A 17,767-nucleotide genomic window follows, 5' to 3' on the forward strand; every position below is an offset into this window, starting at 1 on the left:
GCACCCTCGATCGTCGGTCCCCGACATATTAGGTCGGAGGCGGGCTTGTGTGTATATAACCTAAGGCGAGACTCGGGCCGATGCGATATCGCGATCGCCGATATCGGCGGATTGCAATCGGCGACGGCATAAGGCAAAGGATGGACCCCCGGGCCGAGCGACGTTGCGATTGCCGAATCAGCAAATCGGAGTCAGCGATGACATGGGACTTAAGGCGGGACCCCGGGCCGTGCGACTTGCGATAAAGCCGGACCCGACAGGTCTTATAGGCATGAATATATATATTTTGAGATCCGAAAAAGGGTTTTTTCCTATGTAAATTGGCATTTTTGTTAAATAAATGAAACACAAAGGAACGCACACGATGCGATATATAACGGACCCGAAAGGTTTTATACATGCAAATATATATAATTTGAGTTCCGTAAAGGCGGGTTTTGGGTGGGCCTCAAGCGGAAAATGGTTTTGGTCTGGCTCCACCCAATCCCACACACTGGTCAACACGTGGCTGGCGGAGGAGAGAGGAAAACAGCCTTTTCGGGTGGGTAACCTCTGTGCTCCTAAGCTGCCCGAAATGGGATATTGACCGTTGGATCAGGGATCCCGCAGACCAACAGTGGAGATTGCGACAGCAAACAAAGGCGGACCTGATGCGATTTTAGGGTGATTGCGATAATATTTTGAAGTCCGATAAAGTGGATTTTGTCGGGTTTTTGAAGGTTTTCCCGTGTATTTGGGATTTTGCCCAATACACTAGTGCGATGAGATATAATGCCTAGTGGCAGACCCAATAGGGATTTAGGGGCGATTGAAAGGGATTTCACAACCGGAAATCACGCCCGATAGTGTATTTTGCAGGCATTTCCTGTGTAATGGGATTTTCTCCATTTTTCAATCTTCGCCTATGAAATGGCCTCGATTCCTTCTGTAACAGATCCTAATCATCATTCCACGCTACAAGTAGGCATTTTGGCAGACGATGAGGCATTTTGAAAGCCACAGAGCTGCAGAGCCAGATGGCCAGTTGAACAGACAGCGCAGAGAAGCCACAGAGCTGCAGGGGAATGATTGAACGCAAGGAAACAACTAGTGAAGCTGAAAAGCCAGGAAAATGCCTCAAAGGAACCCAGAGAACTCAATTGAGGGAGAGATGAATACTAAAAGTAGTTGCAGAGCTGAGAGAGCACAAAGAGTGAAAAGCTACTATGCAGGGCAGCCGAGGGAGCCTGTGGAGTCACTTGGAGATCAAGTGAAAAGCTAGAGAGTTAAAGGTTGTAGAAAGCCAAAGCCAGAGCTAAAGAAGCCAGAGTCGAAGACCCAGAGCCAGAGCCAGAGCCAGAGCCAAGAGCCAGAGCCACGAGCCAGAGCTGAGAGCTAGAGCCAGAGCCGAGAGCCAGAGTGAGAGCCAAAGTGAGAGCTAGAGCCAAAAAGCCGAGAGCTTCAGAGCCAGGGATAAAATGGTGTCTAAACCCATTGTTTCTGTGTAAAATAGTGGAGTTGAGCCAAGATCTTGTAAAAAGAACTTAGACCATAATCCCAGAGAGCCTAGTTGAGTTGACTAGAGCTCAAGGAGACGTAGCCCAAGAGTTTTGGGTGAAATCCATATTAAATTGTTGTCTTATGTGTTTGGTTATTATTGCATTTGTCCACTGTCATATGTATTTACATATTAGCACAAACAACAGAATTTTAAAGGCACATAAATAGCCTAAAACAAACATAAGCATACACCTATATTTTCAAGCATATTATCAATTCCGCATTGGTTAATCATAAATACTTGGGAATAAATAAGATTTGGAAGTGGGAGAGGTTCTTGCAAGTTAGACAAGAACTCTAAGTGCCACATTTTCAGATCAGGTGGTATTAGAGCCTGATATTGGTTCACCACGCCTTCAAATAAGGTTATATCAGAATGCTTGATTGACAAAGCAAAGATTGCTTGTCTAAAAGGTGTTTAAACAATCAGAGGTTGAATGTATGCTTGTTGCAGACTAACTATTGTTTGAGTTTACAGAGGTGAAGGGAAAGCTATTGATAGCTCAGTCTAGGAAGGACAAGAAGGAAGAAGGGCTGAAGGCATTCTTCTATCCCAAAGGACCTCGAGGCAATCCTTGAAACACAAGAGGTTTGTTGCAAAAGGTTGCTTGAATAAGCTCTTTGTTAATCTTGTTTGAAGTTCTTTTGTTCATTAGCATAATGACTACTTCTACAAGTGAGTCCTCAAATTCTTCTTTCTTCATCACAAGACTCTTTGATGAAGACATGAAGCAAGACTTGTCCACCATGATGGATATGGTGAGAGAAATGTATGAGGATGGAAGGAAGAGCATCAGACTTAGAGAGCAGTTGAATTCCATGAAGAAAGAGAAGCAGTTGCTTTCTGACAAATTGCAGGAAATGGAGAGGCAACTTCATATTGCAAATATGAACCTGAAAAGGATGCATGAGTTGGAGACACAGTGCTTTGTTGCCCAAGAAGCCTTAGTCAAGTATCAGCTTGAAGAAGAGGTAAACCATTCCAATTTGTCTTCAAATTCCTCTAAGGATGCTTATATTGGTTCTTTTGAATAACATACTAGAGGCATAGGTTCCAAGCTAATGTCCAAGATGGGCTATGAAGGAAAAGGATTGGACAGACATGCACAAGGTATTGTTGAGCCAATAATGGTTGAGGAAAGGCCTAAGTATTTGGGTCTTGGCTATGGACAGTCTTATGGAAAGAGTTCCAAAGCTGTCATGAAGGCCATTGAAGCAGCTCCAAGAAGGGGTTGCAATGCAGAGTGTGAAGATTGTGTTCAGTAGGAATGCAATAGCTTGAAACATAATTTGTAGGATGCAGGTGTTCAGAAGCACACACTTGAACCAGAGAATTGTGGAAACTCTAACAGCCTTGAAGAGATTGATGGTGTTCCAAAGGGAGTCACTTCTTCATTTGCTTCACCTCCTCATGAAGGCAAGAAAGGTGAAAGAGAAAGGTATAAATCTGGTTCTAAACATTTTCCTTTTGATTGTACAAAGCATGATAAATTTCCACATATGTATGGGAAAAGAATTGCATGTTGCTTTTATGGGTTGGATAACCATAATTTTTCTAGATGTTGGAAGAGAATGGCCACATACAGGAAAATATTGAAGGAAAAGAAGCAAGAAGCCAAAGGTCCATTGGACAAGGCAAATCATGCTGTCAAGGGGATGCACATGCAGTGCACTTACTACCATAAGCAAGGACATCATGTTGCAAAATGTTGGACTCTGAATCCAACAATGCTTCCACAAAAGCTAAAGAAAGTGGAAAGAGAAGATGGCAGAAATGGAAAGGAAGATTCCATGAATGATGGTCTTAGGATGATTCCCATGATGATGTTGATGTGTAGACAAAGGCAATACCTTTGAAGAGGATTGGTAAGAAATAGTTAGAGTTCTTATCCAATTAATATTGCATGTTTATTGATGCATCTACATTATATTTCATTTCAGCTTCAAAAGTACAGTGTGCTTAAGTGAAATTTGAAGTATGAAATGCATGCATGAGCAAGATATGCATGAACACAAGGATATTGATGATTTCCTTGTTTTTGAAAATGTACGTGCAATTAACTTGCAGGGTTGATTTCTTTGACATGCAGGTGATGCCATGTTGGCTTGGGAGAAGTTAACTTGGTCTCCAAATGGAGATAATGATGAAGTGTTTCATCTTTTGAAAAAGAGTCATAATGGTCTTTTTCTACATGCTTGACTTGAAGGGTCATTTGTTAAAAGACATGTTTTATGGGCTTGTTATCGATTCCATCATTTGTATGCAGATGTAAGACATGGAGGTGTTCAAAAGATGTGAAAATCTATTTCTTTTGTTGAAGCAGGAGTTTAGGCCATTCAGTTGTTGTATGTGTTTCTGTTGTTGTTAACAGTTGTTGTTGACAGCTTTTCAAACAGGTACAAATGAAAGTTTTGTGGAGCAGATGTACTTCACATTTTTTTGAGCCACCTTGGATCAATGATCAAGGCAAAGAAGTTCAAACCACCTTCTATGACCATTTCAGTAGAAGTTCTGCAGGAAGGCAAGGAGGAAGATAGTTCTTCCCAGGAAGACCAACCCATCCAAGAAGGGAAGTGGTCAGAGACTTTGGTTCAGAGGCACTATGCAAGGCAAGTGTGTGGAGGCTGAAAGAAGAGGGTGTTGTTACTCTCAAGTACTGTTCAGATCAATATATCAGTCTTTTGGAGACCAAAAGTTCTTTTAGTGGGAAGGCGTGATCCAAAATGGATTTTGGATAGACTCCTAAGTCTAAGTGTTCCTCACAGAGGAAAATGAAAGTCCAAGGAAGTTCCTAGACATAGCCCCATTGCAGAGATATTTTCATTCTAAATCTATTACAACTTGAATGGGCGAAAATGGACTTAGTATGCAAAATTTATGGCAGAAAGAAGATGCCCTTTGTTCTTTGGAAAAAAAGGCAAATCTTGAAAAAAATGGCCTAAAAGGCTTTATGAAGAAAAATCGCATCGGAGGAGGTCAAAGGCGGACTTAAGTGAAAAAGGGGAAGCACCCTCGATCGCCGATCCCCGACATATCGAGTTGGAGGCGGGCTTGTGTGTATATAACCTAAGGCGAGACCTGGATCGATGCAATATTGCGATCCCTGACATCGGCAGATCGCAATCAGCGACGGCATAAGGCAAAGGATGGACCCCTGGGCCAAGCGACTTTGCGATTGCCGAAATTGGCAGATCGGCATCAGTGATGACATGGGACTTAAGGTGGGACCCTGGGCTATGTGACTTGTGATAAAGCCAAACCCGACGGGTCTTATAGGCACGAAAAAATATATTTTGAGATCCGAAAAAGGGGTTTTTCCTATGTAAATTGGCATTTTTGTTAAATAAACGAAACACAAAGGAACGCACCCGATGCGATATATAACGGACCTGAAAGGTTTTATACATGCAAATATATATAATTTGAGTTCCGTAAAGGTGGGTTTCAGGCGGGCCTCAAGCGGAAAATGGTTTTGGGCTGGCTCCGCCCGATCCCACACACTGGTCGACACGTGGCTGGCGGAGGAGAGAGGAAAACCGCCTTTTTGGGCGGGTAACCTCCGTGCTCCTAAGCTGCCCGAAATGGGATATTGACCGTTGGATCAGGGATCCCGCAGATCAACGGTGGAGATTGCGACAACAGCCAAAGGTAGACCTGATGCGATTTTAGGGCAATTGCGATAATATTTTGAAGTCCGATAAAGTGGATTTTGTCGAGTTTTTGAAGGTTTTCCCGTGTATTTGGGATTTTGCCCAATACACTAGTGCGATGCGATATAATGCCTAATGGCAGACTCGATAGGGATTTAGGGGCGATTGAAAGGGATTTCACGTCCGGAAATCACGCCCGATAGTGTATTTTGCGGGCCTTCCCAATGTAATGGGATTTTCTCCATTTTTCAATTTTCGCCTATGAAACGGCCCTGATTCCTTCTATAACAACTCCTAATCATCATTGCACACTACAAGCAGGCGTTTTGGCAGAAAATGAGGCATTTTGAAAGACATAGAGCCACAGAGCGAGATGGCCAGTCGAACAGATAGCGCAGAGAAGCCACATACCCGCAGGGGAATGATTGAATGCAGGGAGACGGCTGGGGAAGCCAAAAAGCTAGGAAAGTGCCTCAAAGGAGCCCAAAGAGCTCAATTAAGGGAGAGCTGAATACTGAAAGTAGTTGCAGCGCTGAGAGATTAGAGAGAGTGGAAAGCTACTGCACAAGGCAGCTGAGGGAGCCTGTGGGGTCACTTGGAGATCAAGTGAAAAGCTAGAGAGCTTAATGTTGCAGAAAGCCAAAACCAGAGCCAAAGAAGCCAGAGCCGAAGAGCCAAAGCCAAGAGCCAGAGCCACAAGCCAAAGCCGAGAGCCAGAGCCAGAGTCAGAGCCAAAGCCAAAGCCGAGAGCCAAAGTGAGAGCTAGAACCAGAAAGCCGAGAGCTTTAGAGCCAGGGATGAAATGGTGTCTAAACCCATTGTTTCTGTGTAAAACAATGGATTTGAGCCAAGAGCTTGTAAAAAGAACTTAGACCATAATCCTAGAGAGCCTAGTTGAGTTGACTAGAGCTCAAGGAGACATAGCCCAAGAGTTTTGGGTGAAATCCATATTAAATTGTTGTCTTATGTGTTTGCTTATTGCTGCATTTGTCCACTGTCATATGTATTTACATATCAGCACAAACAACAGAATTTTAAAGGCGCATAAATAGTCTAAAACAAACATAAGCATACACCTATATTTTCAAGCATATTATCAATTCTGCATTGGCTAATCATGAAGACTTGGGAATAAATAAGCTTTGGAAGTGGGAGAGGTTCTTGCAAGTTAGAAAATAAGCCTAAGTGCCCCATTTTCAGATCACTATAGCAACCTATCCTACAAAATAAAAATCATAAGTTGCAGCAAGTTTCCAGCATGGAGATCCAATGGTAGAAGAAGCTCCAGAGAAGCAGCAAAACCATCATCTTCAACACCATGTACTTGCATATCAAGGAAGTCATCAAAGGACAATTAAAGAAAAAAAGGAGAGATCACATGCAACCAACATACATCAAAAACCTCATTTCTTCAACAAACTACAGCAAGGTATTGTTGCCATAGGTAAGTATCTCGCTTCACTCTCTCATTTGCATAATATAATCAAAAGATGTAAAGGTTGTGAACGAGTTGGTTTATAAGTGAAAGGTGGCCAGTTAACTTGGCCACCTTCATTCAGTCAACGAGGACAAAATAGTTAGTCCTCACACACATGGCAACAGTCAAGTCAAAGAAAAGGAGGATGAGGTTGAAAGTAGTTAAGACTATGGATGCCCGAAGTGGGAGTTGATTACGAGGTGAAAGGAATGATGATGTGGTAGTGGGGACCAATGGTCCAAAAATAGAAATTCATACCTCAGCTACCAGCACACCACCTCACTCAACTCAACCATAAGAGGAAATAAACGTTGATCCCCATGCACTCATGCATTCATCTTCTCGAGGCTCACTCTAGCAAAGTCTCTCTCATCCCTAAGCAACCTACAGAAGAGAAAAACTTCAATTTTTCCTGTGCAGGACTTCCTATAGGAAATCCTACAGGATCACACAGGAAGCCTACAGGATACAGTCTACAGGATTGCCAAAGAGAAATTTTAGAGGGAAAAACACAGGGGTTGGCTACATCAAGCACTATGAGGACGTAGCCTCTACATTTCCTCCCACTTTTCCAAGTAAAAAGAATAGAAAAAGCTCCTAATTTGATGAAACTGATAGCTATATAAGGGAATTGTATCCACAGAAATTTCAGTCCCATTTCCTTCATTAAAATTTTGTATCTTTGCTCCTCAAATTCACGAGACAAAATGACAGGGGGGTTTAATAGAATGGAGCCCATTAACACTGTGAGGATTCACTAAAACCCTCTCGTGCTAGAAATATTCACAAGGCATAATTGGATGGGGCACTTTGACAAATTGAGGGGGTATGATGATGAAGTAGCCAAAGATTTTTATCTCTCCCTCATTCCCCTGACCAAGACCCATGCCACTGTTGTGGTGAGAGGCCTCTCCATATAGCTCACCCCTAAAATCATAAGCAGAATTACCACACTTCCCTTAAGAGTGCCTTGGAGAAAGGAAGACAAGGGATATAACCTAACTGCAAAGAAGAAATTCTTTCTAGAGGGAGAGGAGCCCATTAAAGAAAAAAATGGAGCGAGGAGAGCAATCCTACCATACACCTGGAATGAGGTAAGCTACCATCTTATAAAATACATATCATGTGAAGGTAGGTATAGTGTGGTATATGGATATCACTTTAGGCTTCTTGAAGAATTGAGGTTTGGAGTAGAAACACCTCCTCACCATAGGCTCAACATACCATACTTCCTTCTGCAATCACTGATAGATACAAGCATGAAGGTGCAAGAAGGAAACTACCAATAGATATCCCATGATGGGTTAATTAGAATCATCATAGAAGATTCCCTCCAAAACCTTAGAATTCCTATCACTTGGGCAATTTCAGAGACATGCCGGCAGAGGTGGATATCAAGGCCCTCACATATGATAAAAGCCCTACTGTTAGTGAAAAGGATGAAGAAGAGACTAAAACAGATGAAGAAGAAGTAGAGAGTGATGGGGAGGAAATAGATGAGGAGGAATAGGAGGAGAAAGAGAAGGAAGCTGATGAAGAAACAGAGGAAAATTTCAAGGAGGAAAATGTTAAACAAAATGAGGATCTAGAGGGAGAAGAAGAGGGGAAAGACAAAGGTGAAAAGGGAACTGGAAAATAGGAGGAAGAGAACAAGGAGGAGTTACCCAGGGTGTCTCCAGAATCCACCAAGAAAGAGGTAGCAATTTTGGGCATGGAATCCCCCCAAGGCATGTTTTGGGGGTTTAAATCCCATGTTTTGACCAAATTCTTTGTAAAAACTCCACGAATTGTGGGCGCAGAGCGCGAAGTCATAATAGAGTCACAGGGTTGTCTGCCCTTGTTTTTGTAATGTAATGTCAGCTTGATAGACCTACCTATGGTCCACAGACCATGGGATTGTATAAATAGAGTGAGGCTCTAAGTGTAGAAAATAGAAGATGGCTAGTAGAAGAAAAGAAGCATGATGAGTCTAAGAGATTGAGTCGAAGTGTAAAGTGCGTCTTTGGGTCATAGAGTAGGAGAAGGCTTTGCAGCTAAGTGCACAGAGGCCTAGTAGTCTGCAGCTGAGTGTGTGGACCCCTGTAGCTGAGTACGCAGGGCAGGTCGAGTCTATAACCGTTGGAAGAATTAATAAAGAGAAGTTTACCATATTTCTGTGTATATTTTCTTATTTAATGTATTATTGGGTATAAATTGCAAGTGCATTTTTGATTTGTTGTGCGAACTTATATGTATGTGTTGTATAACTAAATATAACCCAAGGCTTCTCTTTACGCAAAGATAAGTAACTGGTGAAGGAAGATAGGTAATATCTCAGGTGCAACTTAGGGAAATAGTGCAGAGCATTGCTCCAGCAATGCGGAAGCCCCACAGCCCTCGGTTAGGGTTGCGCAAAGGCAAGTATACCAAGGTGCGAAGGCTAGGGAAGTGCGCGAAGTGACCTGCATGCAGGGATGAGCAGTTGGACCGAACCAAACCCTCAAACATCTCAAAGGTGCGGAAACCTGGTTCCAGTACCCCCCCATACTACTTCGGGTGAGACCTCAGTCCGCGCCCCGCGGACTGTTGCCGAAAGGGCCAGTAGTACAGGGATTTGTTTGGCTACTTAACTCTGAACCTGGGTCAGGCCCCAACAAGCCAACAAATGGTTCTGTTGCCTACCACCCCCACCCACACAGCCACCAATTTCACCATCTTCACCCCCATCTTCGCCCATACCATCTCCACCACCACCGCGAATCAATCTAGCGAGCGCAATAAAGTTTCCAGTGTTCAAGGGAGTAGGGAATGAAGATACGGACCAGTTTTGGCTCGTGATAAAAGCTGTATGGGAAGTGCAGGGAGTCATGGATGACAATATAAAGAAAGTGACATTGGTCAACGCTCTGCAAGATAACGCGCTGGCCTGGTACATTAAGCATCCCAATAACAATCTGAAGGTGGGGATCATAGATATTCAAACTGCGCTAAACAAAGAATTAATTAGCAAGCCAAAGTCAGAGGTGCAGTTGATCATTGGGTTCAAGGAAATCACAATGCTACCAGGTGAGACCCCTTGGGAGTTCGATCAAAGATTGAAGTGCACAATTCAGGAAGCTAACATGACGTTGACGGATGGACAACACCATGAATGGTTTGTAGCATCATTAACACCGCATCTAAGGAATGCGCTGTCACAACAGAGGCTAACAACTCAGGCTGAGGCCTTGGAGGTCGCAATGAGATTGCACAAGACTCCGATACAGGATCCCAACCTAGGAGTTCAGCAGATTCACGCACAGTTGAAAAACTTGTGCCTTGAGATGCAGAGTTTGAAACAAGACAGGATAGCTCGCCTAGAAGTGCATGATGAGGTTTGGTGTGTAAAGTGCAAAGGTCAAGGACATGACAAGGACCACTGCTCGGTGTTCAAAAATTACCTCATGGGAGGAGGACCAATGCCATTAAGACCAGAGGCACAAGCAGGACCGAGTGCGGCGCCTGCATTATGGTGTGTGATTTGTCAGATAGGAGGAAAGCATGCTACAAACAACTGCCACTTATTACAGAAGTACACGTAGAATTCACAACAGTTGTTCTGTAATTTCTATAGATCAATAGGCCATGATGAGCACACCTGTAGAAGTCACGAACTGATGATGGATCGAACTCCTACCTACAGAGTTCAAGCCGAAACGTGGGCCCTTGACCAGAATGCAAGAACGGCACGAATCGGATTTCAGGGGCGCGGACGAGGTCGAGGTGGAGGAGGACCAAGAAGAGGTCGCGGACAGCTGATATGTTACAATTGTGAAGGGCCAGGACACTATGCCCGCGATTGTACAAATCCAGCACGGCCATCATTCTTGTATTGTACATTGTTTGATCATGAGATGGAGGATTGCCCCACACTGATAGCAAGGTTGCGCGATAAACGAGCACTCCAACCTCCCACATGAGGAAGACCCATCAATGCTCACAATGTTCCTGGAACACATGCATGAAGTTGTTGTGCGACAGCAAGGCTGTAAAGGGGCTACAAGAACTCATAAATAGATGCACTGGGACTGTGCAAGGAGAACCACACGTAGTCTGGAAGCTCAGAAAGCACACGATGTGAACGGGAAGGGAGATGAGACTAGCCAGGCAGATTGGGGAATATGAGATGGACCAAGTGATTCTGGATCTAGGATCGGATGTGAACATCCTGCCGAAGTAGACATGGGAGCACATGGGAAGGCCTATGCTGCAATGGTCTCCTATCCAGCTACGAATGGTGAACCAGCAAAAGATCCTACCTATGGGGAGATTGCAGGGAATCACACTAGATATCGAAGGAGCAAACACGCTAGCAGATTTCGAAGTGATAGACATTGTTGATGACAACAATCCCTACCTTGCGCTATTAGGAATAGATTGGGCCACTGACATGAATGGGGTAATAAATCTAAAGAAGTGCAAGATGATTTTTGAGAAGAAGTCTCTGTGCATAATTGTACCTTTGGACCCTATAGAAGGATCACGCTACACAGAGCCATTGCACGACTACGACAACGACGACGATTTGGATTGCATCTACAAGATAAACGTGCAAGAACAAGACTAGGTGAATCCAACAGCGAATGGATGAATCTCATGGGAGTGCGAAAGCTCCTACACATCGGATTCTGACGAGGAGATAGAATGATGGCAAAACTGATTACACGAGGTAACCATGCTGAACTGTAACATGATGATGAGATCGTTGCGCTGCATATCGACGGAGGTAAGGGATCTTCCTACGTACGATGGGTTAAGTGAGGTAGATGACTTCCTGAACAGATTTGAAAGTGAGGTGTCGAAACAACAATGTTTTGAAGCTTTGAAATGGGTACTGCATGCTACACCCATGAGGTGGTGGGTTATGCACCAAAGAATTTTTGAGGACTGGCATGAATGCAGGAGGATGATGCGCATGCAGTTTGGGAAGCCTTAGATGCGGTTAAAAGATAAGTATGACAAACGAGATGATCCGCGTGCGCACCTCACCAAATGGACAAAAGTCTATGGGGAAGAGCCACAGCCTGAGTGGGTGCACCTGTTGTGTCATACCCCGGATATTATACCCATGAACTGGTATATGGAGAGGGAGCTTTGCCATGGAACAAGTGAATGGGATATCTTGCGCTAAGAATTCCTGTTAACCTTCACGTTTGAAGATCGTTGGTGGGATACTGTTGATGATGCGCTATAAGCAGTAAAAGCAGTTATCTTTAAAATACCCCAGGAGCCGATAGAAGTGCTTCAACCTGAATGGGAGACCTAGCTGAGTTGTGTGCTGGAGTGTTACAATGTGAATGCTGAAGAAGATGAAAAAGATCCGTGAAAAGTTAACATTCCAGAAATGGAAGGCTATCGCGAGGTTCAAGGGCCATTGATTGAAGACCCTGACATAACCACACTGGTAAAGACAAAGCAGGTAAACATTGGTATGGAGGCCGAACCTAAGTATGCAACGCTCAGTGACTACTGGGATGACGCGACGGTGGATAAGGTCGCTGAGTTACTCCGCGAGTACCAGGACTTATTCCCGACCAAGATCACGGACTTAAAGTAGATCGTTGGAAATTTAGGGATGATGAAGATCACCTTAAAACCTGATGTGAAGCCGGTTAAGAAAAGGCCTTACTGCTTGAAACCAAAGTACAAGGAAAAGGTCAGCGTAGAACTAGACAAAATGATCACAGTTGGAATCATTGAGCCATTGGAAGAATCTGATAGGGTAAGCCCTATGGTAGTACAAGAAAAGAAGTAGAAGGGCAAGATAAAAATATGCGTGGACCTCAGGAAATTGAATGACGCATGTGTGCATGACCCATTCCCAACTCCGTTCATAGATGAAGTATTGGAAAATGTCGGCAGGTAAGAAGCATATTCTTTTACTGATGGATTCTCAGGGTACCACCAGATCAAAATCACGCCGAAAGATAGGAGCAAGACCACCTTCACGACTAAGTGGGGCTGCTTTCAATACACTTTTATGCCGTTTGGGTTGAAGAACGTGTCGGCCATCTTTTTGTGTATAGTTGTTGCAGCATTCAAAGAATATATCCACAAATTCCTGGAGGTCTATCTGGATGATTGGACTGTATTTGGATTGGTTAAGCACCATGTAGCAAGCTTACACTTGATGCTAGATACTTGCCGACGACACCAAATCACGCTGAACCTCAAGAAGTGTACGTTCCTCGTTCCCTTTGGGAACCTGTTGGGACATGTGGTCTGCAAACAGGGACTAATGGTGGACCCCGCGAAGATTGCAGTAATTCTGAATTTGGAAGCACCGCGAAGTGTTAAATAGTTGCACGCTACCCTATAACATACGGGGTACTACAGGAACTTCATCAAAATCTATGTCCAGATCACCGCACCAATCGAGAAACTGTTGAAAAAGGATGTCACATTCTGCTAGAATGATGATTGCATGAAGAGCCTAGATGTACTAAAAGGGAAATTGGCCTCCGTGCCAATCCTGGTCTTCCCAAAATGGGATGTGGAGTTTCATGTCCATGTTGACGCGTCGTGTATAGCGCTGGGAGCAGTACTCACACAGGAGGGTGGAGAGGGCTTGGATCACCCTATCGCGTTCGCAAGTTGTAGGTTGTCTAAAGCGGAAAAGAACTATTCCACAATTGAACGCGAGGGGTTGGCTATGGTGTATGCACTCCAAAAATATCGACATTATTTTCTAGGGGGACACTTCAAGATGTATACAGACCATTCCACACTAAATTACTTGGTCAATAAGCTTGTGTTGGTGGGGCGCATATGCAGGTGACTCTTATTGTTCCAAGAATATGATTTTGAGGTCGTTGTGAAGCTTGGACGACTGAACGCAAGACCGGATCACTTGTCATGAATTGAGATGGGCAAGGAATGTACTAATTTGGAGTAAGGATTACCTAATGCACAGCTCTTTGCTGTGCGCATAGTGGACGGATACTTTGAAGATATAATCCACTTTCTAACAACGAGGACTATGCCGAGGAATACTCCATCCAGCAGAAGAAGGAACTGGTGGTGCGTGTGGCTAATTTTTCTGTCATCGCGGGGCACCTATATAAGATGGGCAATGATGAGATACTGCGAAGGTATGTACCTGAATTTGAATGAAGTTAGATCCTCGCGGAAGCGCATGAGGGCGCTACAGGAGGACACTATGCAGGGCAAGCGACCGCGCAAAAGATTCTCCGCGCATGGTTGTGGTGGCCAACCCTTCACCAAGATTCAAAAGCACACTATAAGGCCTGTGATATATGTCAAAGGACAGGTAAACCATCGTAGAGGGACGAGATGCCTTTGAATCCACAAATGATGCTGCAACCCTTCGAAAAATGGGCAATCAACTTTGTAGGACCTATCAAACCTCAGGGAAAGATGAGCGTGAGATACATTATCACCGTGACAGAGTACCTGACTTGTTGGGTAGAAGCGCAGCCGGTTAAAGACTACACGACCGCCACGGCTACGAATTTTTTGTTCGAACACGTATTGACTCAATTTGGATGTCCAAAAATCTTGATGAGCAATTGCAGTACACATTTCCTGAATGAAACAATCAATGCGCTAACAGAAGAGTTTTAGGTGTATCATCAAAAAAGCACACTGTATCACCCACAAGCCAATGGGACAGTAGAAGCATTCAAAAAAATACTGGAGACTGTGCTGACCAAAGTATGCAACACACAGTAGAGTGACTGGGACCTACGCATACCTGCAATACTATGGGCTTATAGGAAAACGTGCAAGAAACTAACGGGACAAACACCCTTCCGGTTGGTTTATGGCGTGGAAGCTATCATGCCAATGGAGTATATTGTACCAAGTCTATGCATAGCAGCACTCATAGGTATGATGGACTGCGAAGCCCTGGAAGAGAGGCTCGCGCAGTTGGAAGAACTTGAAGAGGAACAGTTTCTGGCTGGCTTCCATCACCAGGTACAAAAGCAACGTGAGAAAGCTTGGCACGATCGCCATATCAAGTTGCGCACCTTCAAGGTAAATGATTTAGTGTTGTTGTCTGACAGTAAGTTTGGTAAATTCCTGAGAAAGTTCAGAATGCATTGGCTAGGACCATACGTTGTTAAGGAGATCACCAATGGAGGCGCGGTACAGCTAGTAAAGCTACATGGAGAGACTTTCCCAAGCAAAGTGAATGGCAACTAATTAAAGCCCTACACGGTGGCCCGACTATCTGACTAGCCAGCAAAATCACAGTCTTCGCGCTCCAAGTGGCCGGAAAAAGGCGCGAGACTATAAACAAATGTAGGGGATGCAGGAACAGGTGCAGGGAAGTAGTTCCGACACCACGATCTCGAAACAGTGCGTACAAGAGATCCAGCATGCAGCCACTCAGTGCACTGCAGACCTTGCAATGGTTTGAATAGAATTGGAGGAACTCTGTGTGAAGATCTCCGTGCCAACAAAGTGACTCGAGGGCGAGTCACGCTATTTGTGTTGGGGGCCTGTTGGGCATGGAATCCCCCCAAGGCATGTTTTGGGGCTTAAAGCCCAAGTTTTGACCAAATCCTTTGTAAAAGCTCCACGAATTATGGGCACGGAGCGCGAAGTCATAATAGAGTCACAAGGTTGTCCGCCCTTGTTTTTGTAATGTAATGTCGGCTTGATAGACCTACCCATGGTCTGCAGACCATGGGATTGTATAAATAGAGCGAGGCTCTAAGTGTAGAAGATAGCAGATGGCTAGTAGAGGAAAAGAAGCATGATGAGTCTAAGAGATTGAGTCGAAGTGTAAAGTGTGTCTTTGGGTCGTAGAGTAGGAGAAGGCTCTACAGCTAAGTGCATAAAGGCCTAGTAGTCTACAGCTGAGTGCGCGGACCCCTGCAGCTAAGTGCACAGGGCAGGTCGAGTCTATAACCATTGGAAGAATTAATAAAGAGAAGTTTACCATATTTCTGTGTATCTTTTCCTGTTTAATGTATTATTGGGTATAAATTGCAAGTGTACTGTTTATTTGCTGCGTGAACTTATATGTGTGTGTTGTATAACTAAATATAACCCAAGGCTTCTATTTACACGAAGATAACTAACTGGTGAAGGAAGATAGGTAAGATATTAGGTGCAACTTAGGGGAATAGAGCAGAGCGCTGCTCCAGCAGCGCAGAAACCGCCAGCCCCTGGTTAGGGCTGTGCGAAGGCAAGTATATCAGGGTGAGAAGGCCAGGGAAGTGTGCGAAGTGACCTACGCATAGAGACAAGTAGTTGGACCGAACCAAATCCTCAGACATCTCAAGGGTGCGGAAACCTGGTTCCAGCACCCCCCATACTACTTCAGGTGAGACCTTAGTCTGTGCTCCGCGGATTGTTTCCGAAAGGGCCAATAGTATAGGGATTTGTTTGGCTACTTAACTCCGAACCTGGGTTAGGCCTCAACAAGCCAACAAGCAACTTCCCTCATTGCCCTTAGCACCCCTATCAAACAAAAAGGCAAGAGACAAAGGCAAACCCCATTATACTTTAGAACAAGGAAAAGGACAAGGATACGACAGGGAAAACCTCAAACTCCAACCAAGGTTCCCATTGTTATTGAGGACTTACCTAAACAGTAGCAGAAGATGGCTCCTCTTATAAAAACTCAAGGAGAAGGATCCTCACAAACCTCCCCTAAGTCTCATATAACTTATGAGAGAAGGCCTGTGACTAGATCTACCTCATCCAAAAGAAAATACATCCTATAGGATACACAGCAGGACCTACAGGAAGCAGAGGCAATCCTACAGGAAACTCTGCTAAACCTACAAGAAACTCAAAAATTGGATAAGGAAGGAAGTATGCAGCAAGAAACAAAGAGAGAGGACCCAGAGCTAAGGGAACCTAGTCCTCAACCTAACCTTGACTCCTACTACAGATTTATTGAAGGGGGCAGGGTCATTCCGAAAAGAAATTCCATCCCTTTATTCATTCAGCTTGGGAAAGAAAGAGCCAAAACACATACATGGATGTAGATTGCCAAGTCCAAGGGAGTGGAGGACATTGGTCACATGGAGGAGAAGCTCAAAGAGATGGGCAGAGAACTAAGTAGCCTGAGGGATAGAGAGGCCATAATGAAAACTCAGTTGGAGGTAGAAAATGCATGGTTGAAAGGACAACTGCAAGAAAGAGAGAATCAATTGGACTCCATGGCCAGTCTATCTTTGGAAGCAATCCAATCCAGGATGTCAGATAAGTCCTATGTGTTATACCTTAAGGAGCAGTGGCCACAGTTCCAAATCAAGACCCTAGCATAGAGAGGCACTATGCCATTCCAGGATTATAAACAGTTCATTGATCGTTGTGATCAAAGAGCATTGGAAGATATGGCTAAGATGTCTGAGTTCTACTTGCATAACATGGCCTTGACAAATATGAATGTATGGGACCCTAATGCAAAGCTAGGGGATTTACAGTTGATGTATTTGGCATCATGGATGAACCATGAAGAAGCAAGGGCTACAAAAATGAAGAAGATATTGGAAAGGGAACAAACAGAGCCTCTCATGATAAGAATTGAGCAGTTTAATCCAATTGCTGTCATGAGCACACATAATTTAATTGCAAATGATCCTCAACTTGCACCCAGGTATCTTGCTACCCAAGAGCAAGAAATTACACATTTTGAGGATATGTTCATACTGTTATGGGATGACAGCATGCAAGCTTTCCAAAGGAGATGGAACACTTTTCCATACAGTTTGAAAATCAGAGACTACCATTCTCCTCAAAGGATGAAAGAAGCACTGAACATGACACCCATGTACAAACAAACCATCCAAAGGCCCAAAGTCAATTGGATTGGCTTGAGACTCAATCCACCACTGCTCTTGGGGATATTAAAAGTAAGGAAGGAAGAGGAAGAAAGAAAGCAGTGGAAGGAGGTAGAAAGGAAGGCAGGCTTCTATGAAAAATAAGAGGAAACCATAGCAGAAGCATGGGATGTCAGGGAGGCCAATAGAGCTATGAAAGACATGGATATTGATTGAGTTTCTCAAAGGATGAGCAACACTTTTAGTAGGGGGTGATGATGAGCCTCATCATTGGGTAACTATATGGACCTTCATTCACCTCCTAGTTTAGTCAAATCAA

This window comes from Pinus tabuliformis, chromosome 2_2, assembly GCF_031772625.1.
Source record: "Pinus tabuliformis cultivar Carrire ecotype Pingquan chromosome 2_2, CPIR1, whole genome shotgun sequence".
NCBI lineage: Eukaryota > Viridiplantae > Streptophyta > Pinopsida > Pinales > Pinaceae > Pinus > Pinus tabuliformis.